At 51.4% G+C, this 22,846-nt stretch overlaps 1 long non-coding RNA gene across 1 annotated transcript in view; it reads right to left on the bottom strand.

Moving 5' to 3' along the window:
* Window positions 1–11,041: 11,041 nt before the first annotated feature.
* The window catches only part of LOC145723353 (uncharacterized), a 108,770-nt gene continuing 96,965 nt past the window's right edge, over window positions 11,042–22,846 (bottom strand). Inside the window, exon 4 of the long non-coding RNA XR_014148281.1 lies at window positions 11,042–14,136. This is a non-coding gene — a long non-coding RNA (uncharacterized LOC145723353). The remainder of the gene's footprint in view (window positions 14,137–22,846) is intronic.

Below are 22,846 nucleotides of genomic sequence, written 5' to 3'. Positions count from 1 at the left end.
TTTATTTGCTAATCTGGCAACAAGGGCACGCTCTCTCCTGCGGGCTCCCGGTGACTCTTCCCTCGCCCCGTGCAGAGGACACCCCCCACCGACCCCACATCTCGGGGAGCCGGGGGCCGTGGGCAGGCAGAGCCCACCGTCGGGGTCCAGTGGGGTGGGGGGAGGATAGCAGCCCCGGGGGCGTTAACACCAAACGCTGTGGTTGAGGACTCCATCCCCACCGCCTGCCACACTCAAGAGTGTGTGTTCACTAGATCCGTCTCCAGGCTTCTCTGCGGAGGTTCTGGCAGAAACCATCACTTCCTCCTCACTCAGAAGCCAACGGGGGCCTGTACCCAGGGGGCAGAAGGAACACTGTCGAGGGTTCCAGGGCCCTCCGGCCTGCTCCGTGGCCATTTTTGGACCTTATCTTCTGTGTTTTGTCCCCAGAGCCCTGAGAGTGAATCACACAGGTGTTCTGAGCTCAGGACGACAGGGTGCAGACAAGGGGGCTGACAGCGGATTCCTGCACTCCCAGAGGGCTGGGGCTGTTGGCAGGGGGGCCCCTAGAAGGGAGAAGAGCCCATCCCACTCAGAGTCTGGGGTAGAGCAGGGTCTCTGTCCCGCGGACACGGATGCCCGAGGTTGGCTGGGCACAGCCTTGGAGCCACCTGTCTCCACCCACCCCTGCCCAGCTGCCGCCCTCCCAGTGGGACTCCGGGCCACTCCCGATGCTCCCTCCACCCGCCAGCCCCCGCCACGCCCGCCGACATGGAGCAGGCTGGTATGGGGATGCCGCCCGCCGCCTGGACAGGGAAGACCCACAAGCACCAGCATGAAGGCAGACCCCGGGGGGCAGGTGGGGCCTGACCCCGGAGACCAGAGACTTCCAGGCTGAGGGGGCAGCAGAACGGGGCAAAGCTGGAATGATCCGGTCAGATGTGGGTGGGAGGTGGGAGAGAAGCTGAAGGTGAGGCGGACACTGGGAGGAGCAGAGGTCCCACGCTTTTTCTGGAACTGGCCAGAAGGTAATATTTTAAGCCCCGCGGGCCTCGTGGTCTCTGTGGAAACGACTCGGCCCTGCCATGAACCACAATCACCGTGTGCAGATGAGCAGGGCTGTGTGCCAATAAAACTTTACTCACAGAACCAGAGAGCAGGTGGATCTGGCCTGTAGGCCACAGCAGGGGAACCCTGGTCTAGATTAGAGATGATGGGGCCTGAGGTGAGGGAGCAGAGAGGGTGGTGAGAGCGCGGGACCTCACTGGCCGGCTTCTGGAACACCCAGGGCCGGGCGGCACAGGACTCAGGGAGGTTGTCTGAGCCTGTGATGGGGCCGTGTCCCTGTTCCCAGGGCCTCGTCTCCCTCCAGAATGGTTTGCTCCCAGCATCTGGAGAAGGAGTGAAGAAGAGGGTCTGTGCCTGGTGGAGGGGTCCGCAGGGACCCCAGGTGGAGTCCATCCTGGCAAAGGAGCCCCTGGCGTGGTCCCAGGCAGCCCAGCGGGAGTCAGGAAGGGAGTGGGGCAGGAAGGCTGGGGTCTGAAAAATGGGACAGAAGGAGATTCTTGGCCGCAAGCCTAAGTTTTCTGGGCCACAGAGAAAAGGTCAAGGACATTGTCCAGCCTGGCCAGCCCTCCAGACAGAGGCCTGGCCTGGAGACAGGCCATCCTGGGGACCAAGAGCCCCTGCAGGCAGGCACTCCAGAGGTGAGGGCTGGGCGGCTGGGCTTCTCACTCCTCGCCAGGGGTCCTGGGGGCCACGGCCCTGATCCTCGGGACGCTCTCTCCCAAGAGTGTTGACTCAGCCCCTCTGGGTCCCCTAGACCCCTGGCAGGTGGCATCCAGAGGCGCCATGGGTCCTACCTCTCAGCCTCTCCCCAGTTTCTGAGGCAGAGATGAGATGCCTTTTTGGCAAATTTGGCCGATTTGCCGAGCTCAGAGAGAGGGCTGCCCCTGCCCAGACTCGGCGCCATCTCCCGGGGCCTCTACCTAGAGCCAAGGGCAGGAGGCCTGTCCAGCCCTGCTGCCTCCAAGAGGTCCTAAGGACGCTTTCCCCCCTCTAACCTGAAGAAGTGCCCTTTCTCCACAGGACAGAGCCCCTCCAGGCCACCTCTCCCTGTGCTGTCAGCACCCCGGGGCCCGGGTCTGTTCCCTCCATGACTCCAGTGACCAGCATGAGGCCTGACACTTAGCAGTAAACACACCGAATCAGAGAGGACTCACTGTCCCCTGCTTGGGAAGCCTCCATCCCAGGCAGCTCCCCCCTGGAGAAGCCTGTGCACTGAGACTTAGCTCAAACATCACCTCCCCTGGAAGCCTTCCCTGATTGCACAGGACAGAGCCAGCATTTACTCCTCCAGTGTCCACCACCCTGGGCACAGACCCCTCCTGAGACAGCACTTGGAATATGATGAATAAAATAGATTTCTATATTTTCACAGATTTGTTTATGTCTTCATATTATATATTTATTTATGCATTTGTTTATAATATAGTTTATGTTTTATATTATATATGATGTTATATCATATATAAAGTATATCATATATACCTAACATTTAATTAAAACGTAATAATATAATTTATTAAAATTATGTATACTATGCAATATATAATATATATCCTATGTAAAATGTATGTAAATAAAAATAAAGGATATTTGGGGGGCAGTTGGGTAAATTTGAATATAGACTGTATATTAATTAAAATTGCTCTATCGAAGTTAAATAATACAATTGTGATTTTGTTGGAAGATTTTGTAGGAGATCAATGTCACGTTTAGCTGTCTTTGCCCCTCCCAAGGGAGCACTGAACCCTTGGGAAGGACTGGGTTTGCATTGTGCACCCCCTGCCCTAAGAGGCTCCAGACACCGCCCCACTCTCACCCCTTTGCACAGGACTGCCTGAGACAGCAGCTGCCAAGTCAGGCTGCCAGGTGTCTTAATAGGAAAACAGCTGGGCGCCTGGGTGGCTCAGACAGTTAAGCGTCTGCCTTCGGCTCAGGTCATGATCCCAGGGTCCTGGGATCGAGTCCCGCATCGGGCTCCCTGCTCAGCGGGGAGCCTGCTTCTCCCTCTGCTTCTCTCTCTCTCTCTCTGTGTCTCTCATGAATAAATAAATAAAATCTTTAAAAAAAAAATAGGAAAACAGCTAAGAGGCGCATTTCTGGAAACGAGTGGGTGTCGTCTGGACAGAAGCAGGAAGTGGGTCCCGGAGGTGAGGCTTTGATCTCGGGCAAAGGAGGACCAGACATTCTCAGGAAAAGAGGAGAGAGGCACATCGGGGCCAGTGTAGGGGGACAGGAAGGCAAGGCCCCCACAGGGCGTGGAGTAGGTGAACAGGAAGGAGAACAGGAGAGAGGCCAGGTGGAGAGATGGGAGGCTTCTGAGCATGGACCCAGCAAGCCTGGGTGCAGCTTCGCTCCCATTCTTTGGCAAACAGATAGGAAAGATCAGTATCAGATGCCATGAGCACTAAGGAACTTCCGGCGTAAATGTGGGGATCCCTGGTGCCTTGTGAAGCCCAGTCACCGTTTGCGGAGCAGGGGAGAGCGGGGCACGTGGATGAATGAATCATTGAGCCCAGCTCTGGCTTTGAGAAGAGCTGTGCACCCCAGACCCCAGGTCCCAGACAGGCCAGAGAATATTTGTGCATGCAGAGGGGCAGGGGCACCTCTTATCCCTCGGGCAAAGTGAGAAGAAAGCACCATAAACCACGCTGTGCCCCCAGAAGGCTGCCGGGGTCCGCGTGGGCGTGGCCAGGGCCCCTCTGTGCTAGTGTCCCGGGGCTGCCAAAACAAAGGGCCAGAGACTGGGTAGCTTAAAGCGACAGAAATTCATTGTCTCCCGGTCCTAGAGGCCAGATGTCTGAAATTGAGGTGCAGTAGGGCCATGCTCCCTCTGGGTCCTGTAGGGAAGGATGCTTCCTTGCCTCTTCTGGCTTCTGGTGGCAGCTGGTGGTCCTTGGCCACCACGGATCCCTGGGCTCACAGCTGGGTCGCTGCAACCTCACCTCTGCCCGCACACAGCATTCGTCCCTCGTGTCCCACTCTCTGCATCTGCCTCCATGGCTCCTTTTCTTACAAGGACATCAGTCTCTTTACATTAGGGGTCTACCCGATTCCAGGATGAGCTCATCTTAATCTGCAATGACCCTATTTCCAACTAAGGTCACATTCGGGGAGTCTGCAGAATTAGGACTTCAACCTATCTTTTTAGGGAGACACAATTCAACCCATAACACCTTCCTGATCCAACCCCCTCTGCCTTTCTTTTTTTTTAACTGAAAAAGTCTGTTTCCAAAACCTTTAAATTAATGAATAAATTAATTGCATGTTCCAGCCTTCCTCAAAGAACCAAGTCTCCAAATGGAGAAGATGGTGCATTTGCAGGGAGAGCCAAACCCAAGGAGACAGTGCCTGGGCTGAATCTGCGGATTCTGTTCAAAGAGCAGAAATAGGCTAGTTTCCTCTCGACCCTCAGGCTGTGCCACCGGGTAAAAGCAGGTCTTCAGGAGTACCCCCTGGGACCTGGGTCTGACTGGGGTCCACCAGGCAGCTAAATGATGCCTTCTCTGTAGCACCGAGAGGCAAGGGGAGAATGGAGAGCAGCAGAAGTCACTTGATCCATCATCAGGCAGACAGAGGATGGTTACCGAAGAGGCGGAGCCTCACTGCGGGCTGACTGCGTGGGCGGGCGATGACATCCCCATCCTGGGCTGTAGCCTTTCTTCTCCCCAGCCATCTGTGCCTTGTCGAGAGCCAGGGCTGTGTCTTCTTCATGCCCACGTTCCCACGGAGGGGCCCAGCCACAGGTGCTCTGCGGGCGATGGGGACTGGCCAGCGAATTCAGCAATCCCCAAAGATGACCTGCCCCTCGCTGTGTCTGCAATGTGGCTTTCACGCACCAAGTTTCTCATCATCGGTTTAGGCCAGAGTGGACGCAGTGTCTTTTCACACCAGCCATTCTCCAGGAAACGTGCCTTGTCTGCTAAGCGCTCCACAGGGCTGTTTGACATCTTCCCTGGCATTTCCACTGTTGGACGTGGACTCCTAGCTGGTGAGCACCCACGGTCTCTGGCCTGGAAGAACTGGCCAGGAGCACTCGATGAATGAATGAATAAACCAACAAAAGTTGCTTATCCCAGGCTACCCCGGGGCAGTCTGGCTGTCCCTCTGTCTCTTTGGACTGTGAGCTCCCGGAGGGTGGGAGACACTTCTCATTTATCTTGTATCCCCTGGAGCTCCCGGGACGTGAAGTACCTAATTCTTGAAGGAAGGAGTGACTGAAGACATAACCGTAGCTATAGGGGCCACCAAGATCCCAGGTGACACCTGCAAAGCTCCAACGATGGGACCCGTAAGGACAAGCCTGCTGGGGGATGGTGCTGCCTGGGTCCCTCCGCAGGCCTGCAGTGCTCCCGGGCTCGGCAGGAGGAAAGTGCACAATCCGGGCACAGACTGCCCTGTGCTCAGAGCCCAGGCCCGTGACACACACACCCCTTTGAGCCACTGAAAGGGGAATTTCCAAGCAAACGGGGAGTGGTTGTGCTCACCATCCCCTCCCAGTGCCTTCAGGCTTTCGGGCTGATTTGGAAGACTCACAGAGGAGCCCCGGGTGGAGGGAGGACCCGTTAGGACCAGAAGCTCTTTCCCCGCTGCGAGGGGCTTGCTGATGTCCCAGGAGAGTGTGTCAGCCCAAAGCTGCCCTGAGCAAGATGCAGCACATGCGTGTGTGTCTTCCTGGCCACGTGCCAGGATCTGTGCGTGCCAGCGTCAGAAAGAGAGTGCACGGGTTCGGGTGGGGGACCCACAGGCGCAGATGTTTTGCTTCTAGAAGCTCCAGATGTTGCCTATCATTCTGTAGTTTCTCTTTCTGCAGCTCGCAAGACTCCCAAGAGCTGGGGATTGTCTAGCCTGCCTTTGCAAATGGGGAAACCGAGTTTCAGAGAGGCCAAGAGGCTCCTGTGGTCGACAGAATAGTGGCCCCCCCAAGATGTCCACATCCTAATCTCGGAAATCTATGAATATGTTCCCTTACATGCAAAGGGGATTTTGCAGAGGCTGTTAAGGTAAGGGTCTTGGGAAGGGATGTTATCTGGGTCATCCAGGTGGTCCCCATCCAGCCACATGAGCCCTTAGAAAGGAGAGGCTTTCTTGGGCGTATTCAGAGAGAGGCGTGGAGAAGAGAGCAGGGTCAGGGAGAAAGCACTCTGCTGGCTTTGCAGGCGGAGGAAGGGGCCATGAGCCAAGGAGCACAGGAGGTGTCTAGAAGCCGGAAATGGACTCTCCTCCAGAGCCTCCAGAAGGGACCCAAACCCGCCAACACCTTGACTTCGGCCCAGGGAAACCCCTCAGACTTCTGACCTCCAGAACTGTAAGGTAATAAATGTGTGCTGTCTGAAGCCCCTGAGTGTGTGGTAATCTGTTATGGCAGCAAGAGGAAACACAGTCGGCTTTCTAAGAAACTGACAAGTCCACGGCCAGCAGAGCCAAGACTCCACGGCCAGCTCCTGGCTCCCAGTCCAGGGCTTACCCTCCAGAGCTCTGCATTTTTTTTTTTTCATCCAAAAGGTGGCTACATAGGGTGGTCTGGAGAGCTGCCCTGCCCTGCTTTCCTCGGGGCGTTTGGAGCACACACGCTCTCATCGTCACCCCCCAACAACCATGCTCATTCATTCATTCTTCAGCAGACGTGTGCCGAGTGCCCACCTGGTGCTCGGGGCTGTCCCGGCCACTGGGGAACAGCCGTGGGGGCCCCACAAGGTCCTGCCCTGCAGCTCTGGCTCATGAAGCCCTCCAAGGATGCTGTCATGCTCCCGAGGTGCTCAGATGCCCCAGGCAGCCTCAAAGGATGAATGGACACCCCAAATGTGGCCTCTCCCACACAGTGGAATACCCCACAGTGGTGAAAAGGAAAGGAGCACAGACACATGCCACAATGAGGATGAACTTTGACAACCCGATGCCCCGTGAAAGCAGCCAGACCCAAAAGGCCACATATTGAACGATTCCATTTTCGTGAAATGTCTACAAGAGGCAAATCCCTAGAGACAGAAAGGAGAGGCGTGGTTGCCAGGGGCTGGGGACGGGGGTGGGAGCGACCGGGAAACAGGTGCAGGCGGTACTCGTCAGGGTTCCTCAGAGAAGCAGAACCAGTGGGACCAGTAGGACGAATACAGAAATGCAGAAAGAGAAGTCTCCTGTGATTATGGAGGCGGAGAGGTCCCCCCAGTCTGCTGTCTGCACGCTGGCGAGCCGGGAAAACCAGCGGTGTGCTTCCACGGAGAAGGTCCAGAGACGGGGAGCACCTGTCCCAGGGCAGGAGAAGGTGGAGGTCTCAGCTCAACAGAGAGAACGCTCCTCCGTCTGCCTTTTTGTTCCACTCGGGCCCCCACAGGCCAGATGTGCCACTTGTTCTGATGAGGGCATCTTATCTGTTCGGTCTACTGACTCCCATGCTCATCTGTCCCCGAGACACCCTCACGGGCACAGCCCAGAGCAAAGCTGTACCTTCTGGGCCTCCTGTGGCCCAGCCACATTGACGAATCACATTAACCATCACAGGGGTTTTCGTTTGGGGCGCTGAAAACGTTGTGGAACCAGACCCTGCAGACGGTGCACAACCGTGTGAATATGTTTAATGCCACTGAATAGTACACTTTAAAATGGCTAAACTTGGGGGGCTCCTGGGTGGCTCAGTCAGTTAAGCGTCCGACTCTTTTTTTTTTTTTTTTAAAGATTTTACTTATTTATTTGAGAGAGAGAGAATGAGAGAGAGCACATGAGAGGGGGGAGGGCCAGAGGGAGAAGCAGACCCCCTGCCGAGCAGGGAGCCCGATGCGGGACTCGATCCAGGGACTCCAGGATCATGACCTGAGCCGAAGGCAGTCACTTAACCAACTGAGCCACCCAGGCGCCCAAGCGTCCGACTCTTGATTTCAGCTCCGGTCATAATCTCAGGGTCGAGGGATCAGACCCTGTGTCCCATCCCGCTCTGCGCTCAGCGGGGAGTCGGCTTCTCCCTCTCCCTCTGCCCCTCCCCGCCCACCCCCCACCCCCCGCACACGCACAGGCGTGCTCTCTCTCAAATAAATAAATGGATCTTCAAAAAATATATAAAATGGCTAAAATGGTAAATTCTATGTTATGTATAGTTACCACAGTAAAAGTCAGTGAAGCAATGTGCACCTGTTAGTTCTGTCCTAACTGCATCGAGGGGGCCCTGGAGAGCCTGGGGGTTCAGCAACAGGTGCACACACCTGCGTGTCCGCCACCCTCACGGCTCACCTGCAGGATGGAGCTAGCACCCTTATCGTGGGGGATTGTAGAGAGCATGAGGCCGCCAGCGGAGGGCCAGTGCCCCCGGCTCCCTGTCCTGCCGGGGTCACCGTAGGGAGGCCCCCCAAGCCCACTGATATCCCGCGGCCCACCCACTTCCCATTACTGGATTCTCACTGGTGTTTGTGTATCTTTTTAATGAGGCCCATGCAGGGACGTGTCTTGGGGCACATCCTGACTTCTGTGGGGGAGGTGGAAGACAGCTCGAAATACGTAATGGACCTGGAAGGAGAAGAATTCCAGCGGGGGCGGGGTGGGGGGGTGAGTGTCTGTGCACGTGTGTGGCTGCTCAGTGGCGGGGGAGCCCGGGGAGCAGGTCTGGACAATGATCCAGCAAACACAGGACGCAGGGTGACTCTGTTCTCCTGGGGCTCAGACTCCCGGGGGACCATTAACAACACATCGAGACAATCTGTATTTCCCAAGGTTCCCAACGCTGTGCAGTGTTGGGTATAAAGGCTTCCAGATTTTTGTTCACCGATGTGAACATCGGTGGGGGGGATCAAGGTGTTAGAATGAAGAAACAGCCTTAGTGGCCAGTGGGGGAAAGTCTCAACTCGAGGTAGTCTGCATCAAACGCCCTCCCTCTGGGCTTTGCCTGTCATGGTGCTTTGTCCCTGCCAGCCTGACCCGGGGCAGACCGTCCCAGTCCCACGGTTCAGGGAAGGGCAGGGTCACCTGAAGCCTGCGGCTGTCCAGACAGGTACGCCGGACCACCCTGGTCAATTTATCCGTGTGAGCTGATTGCTTTAAATAAAGTCAGCCGTTCCTCCAGCTCATGTAAGGATGGTGGGATCAATCGGGTACACAGAAACAGATTACCAAGCAGGTGGCTTCGGGCTAAAGATAAATTGTGTCCTCACATAACTCAGGAGAGTGGGATGCACATAGCTCCTAATGTGCAAAGCAAGACTGTCTAGTTCCTTACTTCTGCAGGAGAGCCCAGGCTGTGGCGCATGCCTCCTGGAGCCCCCGAAGACCCTCCCCCAGAGGAAAATCGCGGTCAGGGCTACCCTGTGCTCCAATTGTGAGCAGGCCGGTCTCCCTGCTGAGGGAGGGGCAGATGGTGACGGTCTCTGCCTGGCCCCCCTCCCCCGCTGCCCTGCCCCACACAGCAGAGAGCAAAGCAGGCCAGGGATGCACTGTCTGCACAGGGCTTACAGGTTCCATCCTGCTCCCAGCGGGACTGTTCCTGGGGGCCCGCCCCCCCTTACCTGAGTTGACCTCCCCGGACATCTGACCTGGCAAGTCGGCCTAGACCGTTGGAACTCCTCATGTGTCTGCTATGCTTGGCCTTGGCCCATGTTGTCAGCCCTCCAGGGATCTAGCCTGTCCCTTCCTTTTTTTTTGTCTTTTTTGGAAGTAATTATAGATTCACAGGAAGTTGCAAAAATAGCACCGAGAAGTCCCGTGCACCTTCACCCGGTTTCCCCCAGGGGTAACGTCTTGCATCAGCGCAGCACGGTAAGGGATAGGAGTGGACCTCTGGAAAACCCACAGACCTCACTCGGGGCTCACCAGTGTCGCATGCTGTCGCAGTCGGCTCAGCTGCTCTGACAAAATACCATAGGCTTGGGGCTTCAACAGCAGGCATTTATTGCTCATGGTCCTGGAGGCTGGGAAGTCCAAGCTCCAGATGCTGGAAGATTTGGCTCCTGGGGAGGAGCCCCTTCCTAGCTTGCAGATGGCTGCCTTCTCGCTGTGTCCTCACATCGGGGACAGAGACGATCTCTATGGGGTCTCTTTCTTAAGGGCCCTGATCCCACCCTCGTGACTCATCACCTCCCAAAGCCCGCCCCCCCCACCCCCCAGCCAAGGCCATCAGCTTGGGGATTAGGGCTCCAGCCGATGAGCCTGGAGTGGACAGACAGTCCACGGCACATGCATTCACTGTGTTTACCCAGTTCTGTGGGACCACATCGCATGGGCAGATCCTTGCAACCACCACCACAATCATGACCCAGAACATCCATCACCGTGAGGACCCCTGCCACTGCCTCTGTGAATCTGTCCCCTCATTTTGCCATTGGAGATGTTATGTGTAACTTCCGAAGTTGGCTTTTCTCGCTCGGCATAATGCCTTTGAGATGCATCCATACCGTGGCCGGGATCCACAGTTTGTCCCTTTAGATTGTGGGCAGTGTCCCCGGCCCGGATGGACCACAGTCTGTTTTACCATCTACCCGAAGGGCATGTGGGGTCCGGTTTGGGGCTACCACAAAACAGCTGCTATGAACGCCGCACACGGGTTTGTGCGAATGGAAGTCCTCGTTTCTGTGGGATAAATGCCCAGGAGCACAATCACAGGTAAGTGTCCTAGGTAAGTGTAGTTTAGCTTTTGAAGAAATGGCCAAACTTTTCCAGAGTGGCGTTTTACCCTCCCAGCTCACAGAGGAGGAATTCCATCTCTCTGCATCTCGCCTCCTCTCCTCCCACGTTTCACGTCCCTGGGCTCCCGTGTGGGGAGCAGCAAAGCCAGCCACCCTGTCCCCGGGGGGGCACACCCTGAGCCTCTCTGCTCCTGGCTCCGGACGTCCAGTGGGGCGGCCCCCTTGAGTCTGCCCTGTGTCTCTCCACCCTCTGCTGCACCCCTCAGCCTCTTCCCATGCTTGCAGCTCACACACCTCTGCCCCCCGCCCTCTGACCCGCGCCCTCTGACCCGCACCCTCTGACCCCCGCCCTCTGACCAGCACCCCACACTGCAGCAGGAGGGGCACCCCCATCAGCCGCTCGTGGTGCCTTTCCAGCCTCACCTGGTCGGGTCCCCCCATTCTTGGAGACCCATCACCCTCCTCCGCCTCAGCACATCCTTGCGCTCTCATCTTTGGGTCTTTGCCCTTTCTTTTCCTTGCCTTGGCATGCTCTTCCACCCTTTTTACTGGTCAATTCTCACCCAGTTTCTAGGTCTTCACTTAAGCACAGTATTTTCTGAAGAGCTTTTCCTGACCTTTCTGCTGTGTGCCCCCGTCTTGCCCCAGGAGACCCTACATCCCCATGGATAACTGCTGTGCACAGCAGGGGGGATGACCTTCTCAGCCCAAGGCTGGCAGCCCTGTAAGGGCCTGGCACGGGGCATCAGGGCACTGTCCTTCGCTGTCGTGTCAGTCCTCCCGGGGGCTGGCTTCCACAGGCGTCTGGGTCCTCCCTTTGGGGAGAAGGCCGGGCTTGGGCAAGATCAGAAGGAGGTCGGGAGGATGTTGCTGGAACAGCCTGGTTGGGGGGGCGGCGTGACCCTGGACACCTGGCTCTCCTCTGCTCTGTGGCCCCGGGCTTGGGGGCAGGGCCAGCCATGCGATTCATGGGGGCCTGGTAGGAATTTTTCCGGCGGCGACAACATGCGGCCCTTCTGAGCGTGGGGACCCTCCAGGAGGCCCAGTTCTAGGTTTGCCTCCCTGCCTAGAGAGACAGCGGCCAGCTTCTTGAAGTGGCCTCCCCTTTACTGTTTTATCAACTCACACACCACCTGACATTCTTTGCCCAGAACAACCTCCTCTTGCTGACCTGAGGCTGTGGAGCATGCTGAGCAGCGAGACCACGTAGATCCTTCTGTGGATTTCCACTCGGGGGAACTCTCACCAGCTCAGTGCCTCAGCTTTCTCATCTGTGGAGGGGGTACTGGACCCATCAGAGGCCGCTCTGGGCCCTGGAACAGCCCAGTGTGTCCCCCAGTGTTGCCCTGGCCCAGTTCTGAGGCAAGGCCTCGCAGGGGGCCCCGCAGAGCCCACCCCAAGCCTGGACCGCCTGGACACTGTCCTCATGTCCTCCTGGCCCTCCCATCGAACTCTGTTTTTCTTTCTTCACATGGTGTTTTTAACAAGGATCCCACATACTTGGGCCAAGCCCGGCTGTTACCCTGGAGGCCACCAATAAATTTCGTAGGCAAATAAAATTGACTGAAAATTAGCATAAGAAGCCTTAAATTAACAGGATGTAATTTTATGAGTATCTCACAAACTAGTCAAAGATGTATGTCAGCCTGGGGTGAGTCAACTCCTTCAAGTGTCTTTCATTATATAACGCTACTAATTTTTCTCAAATGTAAGCAATGTGTTTTCTTCCTAAACATTGTGTCCTTTGTTCTGCAATTTGGAAAAATAAATTTCCTTTAAAGCCCTGCTTTGCTCAACCACAAAACAAGGCAGAGAGGCGGGAGCAGAGGTGCCCCAGCCCCCCACCCTGGTCTAGGAAGGCCCCGCCGTGTGCGCGTGGGAGGCTCTTGCTCAGAGCAGAGGAGACTCCAAGTTCAGGGCCACTAAGGCTGGGAGCCAGGAAGCCTCTGACCAGAGGCTGCAAGTGAGACAGAGACACAGACTCCTGTGGCCGATGGGCGTTAGCTGGAGAGAGGCTGACCTTCACCTTCTCCGTGGAGGCCAGGCTGCATCGCCCCAGGGGCTTCGCGGTGGCTCACGGCAGCGAAGTTCGACCTTTGCTGAGCACATGCCCAGTGCCCTGTAGGGGCACATGGACAGGGGCACCCTGGCTCACCCCCAGGATCTCATAGCGTGGCCAGGGCTGGTGAGGTGACCGGGGCCCCTTGGAGCCCATGGAAGAGGCTCACCACCACCCAAGGGCTGAGAAGGCTGCGGGCAGGGGTTGGGGGTGGGGCGCATTTTGCAGGAAGCGCTGAAAACTGAGCCAGCATGAGCAGGGAGCTGGGGAAGCCATCACAGAGGGGAGAGGAGACAGAGGGCCTTTAGGGCTTGACAGCACAGGGCTAGGAGGACATGATTCCGGGGAAGTCCAGAGCCCACTACGAGGCCCACCCCACAAGCAGTAGGTTCTGGAGAAACAGAGCAGGCAGCGGTTCAAGCCTCTGCTCACCCTGATGGCCCCGTGTGTCAGGAAGACACGCCCTGGCAAAGCCAGGCTGTGGCTGTCACAAGTGCCAGGGTACTGAGCGACACTTGGAAGAGCAAGCTGGGAGGTCTGACTCAGTTCTGGAGTCTCCTGTTTGGACTCTGGAGTCCTCAGCGTTCAGGTGGTGGTGGTGGTGAGACCAGGTGAGACAGGGGGGGCTGCAGAGAGGAGGGAGGAGCCAGCCCAGAGCCTGAGGGAGTCAACCTTCAGAGCCAGGTGGAGGGAGCGGCCGCAAGGGAGGCAGTAAGAGGGGGACTCGGGGCTTCACGCCTGGAAGATGAGAGCGGCTGTGAGATCACAGAAAAATATGTCCATTGGTCTCTGCCCCTGGTTCCTGGCCCAGGGCTCCGAAAACCCTTGGAATCTCCTAAGTGGTAAGAGCACTAGGAGCATCTCGTATTCCAGTATTTGGTCATCTGCCCCCAGTTCTGACACTGAGTTCCTAAATCCTAAATATGTGTCCCATGAATCCCATGTAGGAAGGCTTGGAAAACACAGATGCGGGTCACTTTGGGGGTGCAGTAGGCTCCCCAGGGGTCAAAGCCTGGCTCCATTCAGACTCAAGAAAGATCATGTCACCAAAGAGAGCGTGGTCATCGGGGGAGGTCCCAGAGGTGGCAGGTGGGAGGGGCAGGCTGGCAACGAATGCACAGGGGGTGAGGTCGACATGAAAGTCTCCAGGTGACCCCCAGCCTGCAGGCGGAGCTGGATGTTATGCAATGGCCCATCGAGTTATCTCTGTAAAGAGTTGTCCTGTCTGGCTTGCCACCTTGTTCTGATTCCACGCCAACTTGACACTTGGTCCTGACTTGCCTTCCTTGGACATCAGCTGTAGAAAGAGAATGCACCAGTCGTGCCCGCACAGGTCTGGGCCACGGGACAGGCGGTGCTTCTCACTGAGCATTGGCCCCTTGGCACTGGGTTTGGTGAACTTGGCTCCAGAGACTGGATACAGGAAATGCCCTAAGGCAAGGAGAGACAATCCATAAGCCTCCAAGCTCACCAGGGGCCAGAGAACACGTTCCCAGGCTTTTACTGACAGCCCACACCATTACTTCCTGCGCCCTAACCCCCCCGACCCCCCCCCCCGCCCCGCCGCGTTCCTATTTTGCAACGCCCGGCTACAGCTCCAATCACGTGCAGCTTTCTCTGCCGAGGGGACACAGCAAAGATGGGTGACACGTGCCTGGGAACATCCAGCATCGAGCATGTCAACCACCAGCAAATGGTCATCCGGGTGCAGAGCGGGGACAGGCTGCCTCCAGGAGAAAAGAGCTCCCCACATACTTGGACCTGCAGTTAGGAGATGGGGACAGCTACCAGAGGAGATCACAGAAGTCGGTGTGGGGGAGGTGATGGGGAGAGATGAAATGCGTCCCCCAAAGGCCATTGGCTGATTGGAGGGTGCAGAACTGTCGGAGGTGCTGAGTAGGGGCTGTGTCCGTCTGCGGGGGCTGCCAAGACAGAGCACCACGGGCCGGGGGCTGCAAGGCTGAGGTCAAGGTGCCTGCAGGGCTGGGTTTCTCCCAGGCCTCCCTCCCTGGCTTGTAGACACTGCCTTCTCCTCTCCTTGTCCTAATCTCTCCTTCTTATGAGGACACCAGTCATACTGGATTAGGACCCACCGGAATGAGCTCATTTTAACTTATAACCTCTTTAAAGACTGTCTCCGAATATTCTATGTCCCGCGGGTTAGGACTTCAACATAGGAATTTGAGGAGGGGGGTAGGGGATACAATTGAGCCATAACAGAGGATAAAAGTTGTAGCTAACAAATTTGAAAATGAAGAAGAAAGTTTAACGCCCCCCCCCCAGTTCCTTTGGTTTGTGGGGGCTGGAGGTGGTGGGTGAGCCCCCACGACAAGGGTTAACCGACCTGGCCGGTTAATCAGCGTAAGCTTTCAGCAAGGCTTGATGAGTGATAAATGGGAACATACTTCATATCAAGTGCACTAATAATCTTCCCTGAAATCAGCCAAGTATACATCACGATGATGCTGATTTTCCAGGAAAATTAAATAATTGCAGCCTAGGTGGGTGGACCTTAGTCACCACCTCATTTTCCTACCCTTGGTGCCATCCTCAAGGGCCCTCACTCAGCTCCTCGCCTCCAGCCCCTGGTTATGGACACTCGAGAAACCTCTTGTTCATGTCCAGACCCGGCAGGACTCGGGCAGCTCCTTCCTGAGGGCTGGTGGGCGGCTGTCACAATTCCACATTCTCTGGACAGGAGCCTTCTGAGTGTCTGTAATAATGGCCCCTCCCGCAAGAGCATGGGGGAGTTAGAAAGGTGGCCAGAACCTTCTCTAGTCTCCAGCCCCAGTGAAGTCACAACTTCCAGGATTACAGAGAAGAGGGAAACTGGGGCTGGGGCCCCAACAGCGGTCCTGTATCACTCAGGTTGAGCAAGGTTAGCTCCAGAAACAAGCACCCTCTGCACTTCGGTGGCTTCCCAGCACATATTTGTTTATTTACTTATTTATTTTTTGAGAGAGAGAGAGCGCATGCACAAGTTGTGGGGAGGGAGGGGGTAGGGAAAGGGAGAGAAAAACCCAGGCAGGCTCCATACTCAGTGCAGAGTCCAACGTGGAGCTTGATCCCATGACCCTGAGATCATGACCTGAGCTGAAACCAATGGAGCCACCTGGGCACCCCCACCCCGGACCACACGTTTATGTGGCACTCCCTCCACACAGCCCATCTTTGGTGGCCTTGCTGTCTCCAAGTTGCCTTGTTCTAGGACCCTGGCTGTCGGTACAGCCTCCTCCCAGACATTGCTGGCTTTGGGGTCATGGAGGAACACGCACCCGTTCTTAAATCTGCTCCCTGAAAGGGACGTACAACACACCCACCTGCCTTTCATTGGCCGAGTCAAGTCAATGTGGCCACCCTGGTGTGAACTGGGTGGAGAGCGCTATCCTCCAGCAGAGGGACAGCAAACAGAACGATGTAAGAACCTGCCACAGGTTCCACGCGTGCCTGACCCACCTTCCTCCACCCCCGGAGAGGTCCCTCCCTGCGGGAAGGCACAGGACGGGTCCCAGCATAGCAGAGCGCCCAAGGCGGGAAAGAGATGGCTTTTGGGGGGTGTCATCAAGACCTTTGCAGTTGGGAGCATCCTTGGAAACCAGCCTCCGCATGTCACTTATGTATTTTTAAACTTGCATCTTAGGTTCAGACAGTTGAGTTCATCGTACTCCTGACTGCACGGCACACGACTCCATTTCCTGCCATTAATCTTCATCTTGTCCCCAGTCTGCAAGCCTGGTTCCCCCTCGCCCCCGACCCCAGGTGCTCACTGGAATGTTTCAAATCCATCCTTGAATCCTTGTTTAACTAGAAAACATGTAACTTTCGGGTGTTTTAAGGATTGTTTCAGTTGTAAGTACATTTTGTTGAACTATAAAGCTCCTGTTTCTTACTTTTTTCATTCAACAATATGCCTTAAAAATCTGTCTGTGCTGCTTGTTGCTGAGTACACCACTAACTCGGTGGTTCTCACAGCTATGGAATCCCACTTTATGCATCTTCGTCTGCTCTCTCTGTCCCCAGTGATGGACACAGGCTGTCTCCTCCATCACACGGCCGCAGCACAAGCCCCTCTACATGGCCTCTGGTCCCTGGCCCCATGCATGTACCCAGAAGGGGGACCGGTGAGCTCTGAGCCACACAAGGGCAGCACCAAGCGAGGTGCAGGACCCGCCCCCCACCCCCCACGGCTGCCTGCCCCCCACTCCCACAGCTGTGCCTAGTGAGGGACCCATTTCCTCACATCTCTATCAACATCTGCATTACCCAACCAATCTTTTCACAAAGTTGACGTCTTAGTATTCTTCTTGCATTTCCCCCCAAATTCCCAGGGACATTGAATATCCCTTCATATGCTTGTTAGCGTTTCAGGCTTTTCCTTCTTGGAATTGTCCATCGTTTTCTGCCGGTCACCCGTTTTTTTCTTACTGGCTTTGTCAGAGTCCCTTGTATGTTGTAGATAGTAATCTCTGCTCAATTCCAATGTTGTAAGTATCACATTGCAATGTGCCATCCCCTTCTGTTACCCCTGAGTCTACCTCTCGTTGACCAACATCTCCAATTCTGATGCAGTTCTAACCAGGAGCCACTCACCCAGCGGTTGTGCTTTGTAAAGGACCGCATTTCAGAAGTCCTGCCCCCATCTGTATTAATTTTACAGTTTTATTCCTTACACCCATATAAATTTATATTTTACATCTATTACATATGTTTATATTTAGCCAGTCTAGACTCACTGTGTGTGGCATGAGGTGCTAGGGAATCAATCTAGTGTTTTCCTCTATATAGTGAGTCAATTTTCCCTACACTGAAAATTAATAATTTATCCTCTCCCCTCTGGTTTGTGATCCCACCTCCATCAAATACTATGTTTCTGTATGTCTCTTCTTTCTCAAAACTGACTTAGCAACTGGTGGACATTATGGCTTATGTATATTTAGAAGGAGTGACAATTTTAAGCCTCCATTCAAGTGACCTATCTTTCCATTTTCTTCACGTTTCCCTTCATGTCTATTTGGATGAAATGTTTGCCCCTTGCCAACATTCATACGTTCATTCATACGTTGAAGCCCTAATCCCCAGTGTGATGGTGTTTGGGGAGTGGTGCTTTCTGGAGGTGAGGAGGGTGAGGACCAGCGTGAAGGCAGCCATCTGCAGGCCAGGAGGGGCACCCTCACCAGAACCCGAGAGTGTGGATTTCCAGCCCCCAGAGCATTGGGAGATACATCCACCTCCGGCCCATCGTGGTTTATGGCCGCAGCCTGGGCAGACGAACGCAGCCCTTCAAATGCTCTCAAATCTCTCTCTTGACTTGTTCATGTCTTCTTCATGTCCTTTACATTTCTTTCTTTTTTTTTTTTTTTAAGATTTTATTCATTTATTTGAGAGAGAGAGAGCATGAGCAGAAGGAGGGGCAGAGGGAGAGGGAGAAGCAGACTCCCCGCTGAGCAGGGAGCCCGATGCAGGGCTCAATCCCAGGCCCCCCGGATCATGACCTGAGCTGAAGGCAGACGTTTAACCGACTGAGCCACCCAGGCACCCCTTTGTCCTTTACATTTCCTAAATTTTAATGTCCCCCCCCAAGATTTCCTGCATTTATTTCTGCCTTAATATTTAGATACTTCATAGTTTTTTTGTTCCTCTTGTGAATGTATCTCTTTTTCTATTATATTTCTAATTGGTTAATACTGGTGTAGAAAGCCACTAATTTTAGTAAGTTGATCTTGTGTTCAGCAATCTCGCTAAACTCTATTATTAGTTCCAACCAATTTTCTGTTCACTCTGGTGGGTTTCAGCAGATGATAGGTGCTCTGTACAGACCGACAGCTGTGTCTCTTCCCCAAGGATTCTTCTGTGTCCTCCTGTCACAGCACAAGCCAGAGCCTCCAGGTTTCTTTCCAGTAGTAACAGAAAAAAATCTAGAGTTTACCTACAGAGAATCAGGTTTCCTGTACACTTTTAATGTACGAAACCTCAATCACATTAAGAATGTCTGTTTCTATTCAGTTTCCTGAGAATTTTTAAAACTCACAAGAAGATGAACTTCATCAGATGATCTGCTGTGTCTATCGAGAGCCATTTTGTTCCTTTAGTCCAATGATACGGTCATAAATAACACTGACAGGATTTCTGGTGTTAACTTGTTCTTGCACTTCTAGAATAAACTCAACTACGTCACTTTTCAAAATGCACTGCGGGGTTAATTAGCTCGCAGCTTATTTGGAATCATGCCTCTATTTTTATAAGTGAAGTAGACCCAGTTTTTTCCTCTATTGGCCATATCTGAACTTGGAATAAATGTTATTTTTGCCTCATAAAATGAGTTGGGCAGATTTCCCTTTTTTTTTTTTTTTTTCTATTTTCTTGTTTCTGGAACGAGTTCTCTAAGAATGTTTATCTGATCATAAACTGTTTCGCAGAACTTCACATAAAGCTATCTGTGCTTGAGGGTTTCTTGAGGGGAATGTCTTTGCTATTTCAGTTTCTTAAGAGCTCAAGTTCATTACGTTCTTACAGCCCTCCTGTATCTTCGCTTGATGTCTTTGACGGCTTGATCTATTAGTTCCAAGAGGGACATTTCTAATGACAGTTTTAATTGTGTATTTATCTAGTTTTGCCCACAGTTTTATTGGTTGTGGCTTCCTGAAGTCCAATGTTATCTCATTAGAAGAACATACGCTTGGGATTGTTATATTTGCCCCACAATACTCTTTTCACAGAGGCCTGATTTACAAATGGTTACATGTGCGCATTAGAAGTATACAGCTCAGTGACTCTTGACAATGTATATACCATGTACCTAATTCCCAAACCAAGACACAGGACATTGTTGTCACTCCAGACAGCTACCACATACCCCATTCTGGCTACTGTTGTAACTTAACCACAATGGCTAGTTTGCCTGTCACTAAACATCATGTAAATGGAATTATATGGTATGTACTCATTTCTTTTTATATTTATTCACCCAACATAATGCTTTGGATACTCACTGATGTTGTTGCATGTATCAGTCACACATTCCTTTTCAGTGCAGAATACTCTCCCACCGTATGAATAAACCACAGTTCACTTATCCATTCTCCTGTTCATGGCTACTTGGGCTGTTTCCAGTTCTTAGCAATTATGAATAAAACTCCTACAAATAATTCTATACAAATACTTTATGGTTTCATGTTTTCACATCTCTTCGGTAAGTACCTGAGAGTGGAATTGCTTGATCATTGGTAACTGCATATTACTTTTATAAGAAATTATCAAAGAATTTTTCACAGTAGTTATATCGTTTGAGACTTCACAGCAATTAACGAGAAGCCCAGTTGTCCCATATCCTCATCAACACTTGATATTGTCAGTTTTTAATTTAGTCATTCTGCAGGTATGAAATGGACTAAGCTCATGATGGTATTAGATTGCATTTCTCTGATCACTAAAAATGCTGAATACCTTTTCATGAACATATTGGCTATTTGTGTATGTGTGTGTATATATATATATTTTAAGTATCTATGGGAATCTTCTATTTTATATGGCTATCTTTTTAGTTTTGATTTGTAGGAGCTCTGTATATATTCTGAATATAAGTCCTTTTTCAAATATATGTATTGTAAATATTTTCTCCCAATCTGTTGCTTGCATTTTCACTTTACTAAAGGAGTCTTTTAATGAGCAGAACAGAAATCTTTAATTTTTATGAAAGCCCGCTTACCGTTTTTTCCTTTTATGGTTACCATTTTTGGAATCTAAGAAGTTGTGCTTACACCAAGGTCTCAAAGATATTTTCCAATGATTTATCTTCTAAATTTAGATCTATGATCCACATCAAAATAATTTCTGTATGGTATGACGTTGGAATCAAGATTCATTTTTTCCCATATGAATATCAAGTTGTTCCAGAATCATTTGTTGGAAAGAGTTTCCTCTCCCCATAGAATTATGTTGGAGCTTTTATCACATTTCAATTGGCATATACGCATGAATCTGTTTCTAGACTCTATATGCTGTTACATGGATCTATTTGTCTAACCACATGCCAATACCATGCTGAAATAATTACTGTAGCATTATAGCAATTCTTGAAATCAAGTGGTGTGAGTCCAACAACACTGTTTATCTTTTGCATGCTTGTGTTGGCTACTCTGGGTCCTTTATATTTCCATGTAAATTTTTAACAGCTTTATTGAGATATAATAATTTATGTACAATTAACTGGGTATATTTTAAGTGTACAATTTGACAGGATCTCATATATATTATATACATATAATATATATGCATCTGTAAAACCATCACCACTATCAGGAAAATGAGCACACACACATCACCCACAAGAATTTTCTTTTGCCCCTCTGTAATCTCCATATTCCTCCTGAACCTCCCTCCAGGCCACCGCTGATCTGCTTTCTGCGCTACAGTCCGTAGGTATTTCCTAGAATTGACGTAAATGGAATCATGCTATATGTATGCTTTTTTTTTTTTTTTTTTTGGTCTGATAGCTTTCACTCAATTTTTAAAATATGTATACATCTTGTTAAGCGTATCAATAGCTCTTTTATTACTCAGTAGTATTCTGTTGTATGAATGTACTAAAATTTATGTATCCATTCCCCCTTTGCTAGAGAATTGGGTTGTTGCCCATTTGGAGGTGTTACCAATAGAGACACGGTGAGCATTCATGAACAAGCGATTGTGTCAACAGACACTTTCTCTCCAGATGTGCAAATACCTGGGAATGGAGTGGCCAGTGCCTACGGCAGAGGTATGTTTAACTTTCTAAGGAAGTGCCAAATGGTGCTTCAAAGTGGTTGTACCATTTCACGTTCCCACTGGCTGTGTGGAAGAGTTTCAGTTGCTCTGCGTGTTTTGTTAACACTTTGTGGTCAGTCTTTTACATTTTAGCCATACGAGCAGGTATGCTGTGATATTTCATGGTGGTTTTGATTTTTCAGTTTACTACTGATGTTTAGCATATATTCAAGTGCTTATTTGCCATCTATGTGTCTTCTTTGCTGAAGTGTATATTCAAATCTTTAGTCCATTTTAAAAATTAGGTTGCGTTTTCTTATTATTGAGTTTTGAGAGTTTTTATAGATTCCAGATAACAAGCTCCTTTTCAGATACCTGCTTTGAAAATGTTTTCTCCTTGTCTGGAACTTGTCCTTTCATCCTGTTAACAGTGTCTTTTGAAGAGCAGTTTTTTACTTTGATGAAGTATAATTTATCAATTTGTTCTTTTATAGACCAGGCTTTTAATGCCACATCCAAGAAATCTTTGCCTAACCCAAGGTGACAAAGATTTTCTCTTATATTTTCTCCAGAAGATTTATGGTTGAAGTTTTGCATTTAGGTTTAAGACCCATTTTGAGTCAATTTTTGTACACAGTGCAGGTTATGGATCAAAGTTCAATTTATGAGATATGAATGTCCAATTGATCCAGCACCATTTGTTGAAAAGATCATCCATTTCCCCACTTTTAAACCTCTGTCAAAAATCAATTTTCTATGCATTTGTGGGTCTAATTCCAAACTCGCTCTTCTGTCCCATCAACCCATTTGTCTATCTTTTGGTCAATATCCCACTGTAGTTTTTTAATAGCTCTTGAAATCAGGTGGAGTTAGCCCCTTGAATTTATTATTATGTTTCAGGGTTGTTTTGGCTATTTTAGTCCCTCTGTATTTCCGTGTAAGTTTTAGAATCAGCCTTTCCATTTCTATAAAACAAACAAATAAACAAAAACTAAAAACACAACTGGTTGGGGTTTTTATTGGGATTGCATTGAATCTGTAGATGAATTTGGGATGAGTGGAATTAACTTTATTGAGTTTTCTGATTCATGAACGAGGGGCCTCCTCTCTCACAGGGGCTCCAATTGCATGTATATTAGACTACTTGAAGGAACAGCATATTCCACTTAAAGTTTTTCTATGTGCATGTCATTTTGGGTATTTTTTTATTCCTATATATGGAAGTTTACTCCCTTTTCTTCTGCTATGTCTAATATGCTGTTAATTCCATCCAGGATATTTTTCATCCCAGACATTGTAGTTGGCATCTCTAGGTTTTCCATTTGGGTCTTTCATATTCTCCATGGCTCTATTTAACATTCATTCATTCATTCAAGGGGGGAGGGGCAGAGGGAGAGGG

This window comes from Leptonychotes weddellii, chromosome 9 (assembly GCF_054177405.1).
Source record: "Leptonychotes weddellii isolate Sample4059 chromosome 9, ASM5417740v2, whole genome shotgun sequence".
Lineage (NCBI taxonomy): Eukaryota > Metazoa > Chordata > Mammalia > Carnivora > Phocidae > Leptonychotes > Leptonychotes weddellii.
Note: the sequence above shows the minus strand (reverse complement) of the source record. Positions and strands in the feature narration are given on the sequence as shown.